Source organism: Palaemon carinicauda, chromosome 12, assembly GCF_036898095.1.
Source record: "Palaemon carinicauda isolate YSFRI2023 chromosome 12, ASM3689809v2, whole genome shotgun sequence".
Taxonomy (NCBI): Eukaryota; Metazoa; Arthropoda; class Malacostraca; order Decapoda; family Palaemonidae; genus Palaemon; species Palaemon carinicauda.
Genome location: NC_090736.1, coordinates 130729170 through 130730566, shown reverse-complemented (window position 1 = coordinate 130730566; position 1397 = coordinate 130729170).

Genomic DNA, 1397 nt, shown 5'->3' with positions numbered 1-1397 from the left:
GCGTATAGATAGTTGTGTGTGCCCACATACATACATACATACATACATACATACCAATGTGCGTATATATGTATTTTTATTAAAATTAATTGACTTAGTGACGTCAACGTATTTTCTGTAAGTATCCTAGTATCTAGATTGGAGGAATAATGGCTATTCCTCCTATCTATCTAGTTTATTCGTATTCTCAAGCTATGCCTTTATCTAAAGCAATTGATATTATTAACTTATATTTATTATTTACTTTAGAACTGTTTAGACAATACTGTCTTCATCAAGTGGATACTTATTCACGTTAGTTTTATAATCCCATTTATATAAGGGTTCAGCTAAAGCTAAAGTTACTATGAATTATCATGTCCATGATTAAATAAAGGTTACATGAAATCTAAAAAATAAAAAGGCGAAATTTCGAGATTTCAATATTTGAGAGATTCTTTGAAGAATATAAAGAGGAAATTGACAGAGTATATGCACACACGCACACACACATACACACATACATACACACTCACGATCTTATGCTAAGACATGTAGGCTACACATGCTACACCTCAGGGGCCACCTGTTATGCAGGTCAGGAGGTCAAGACTGCTCTGCTGTTAGGGTGTACTATGACTATTACTAGCTAAGCTACAACCTTAGTGGGGAAAGTAGTATGCTATAAGTCTAAGGGCTCCAACAAGGAAAATAGCCCCGTTAGGAGAAGAAATAAGGAAATAAATAAACTATATGAGAAACAATGAATATCTCACATAAAACACTCTGAGATCAGTAACAACGTTAGAATTGATCAGTCATACATAAACTATGAGGAGAGACTTATGTCATCCTGTTTAACATAAAAAAAAACATTCGCTGCAGGTTTGATCTTCCGAAGTTCTACCGATTGAACTGCCCGATTAAGAGGATCATTCTGCAATCTGGCCATAGCTGGAATAAAACTTCTAAAATACTGTGTAGTATTGAGGCTTACGACGGAGAAGGCATACCTATTAGAATTAAATGCATAGCTAGTATGACATTCAGGATGGTACAGTCTGGGTTGATCTGAATGCAAAGGATGGTCATCTGAAGACCAGGCAGGAGAAGAATACCCAAAACAGGACAGAATGAAAGCATGAAAACACTTCTTCAGTAGAGATTGATCACCGAAAATCTGAAAAGACTTTCTTAATAAGCCATTTTTTTGTGCAATTGAAGAAGAAACAGACCGAATGTGTTTCTCATAAGTAAACTTCCAATCAAGAATCACATGTTTTCAAAGGAGTGGGGCATAATTAGATAATCATTATCAATGCAGAGATCTCGATGTTGAGGAACCACTATCCTCGACCTCATTGCAATCATGCTTAGAAATTTGTTAGGGTTCAACTTCATGCCCCATAATTTACACC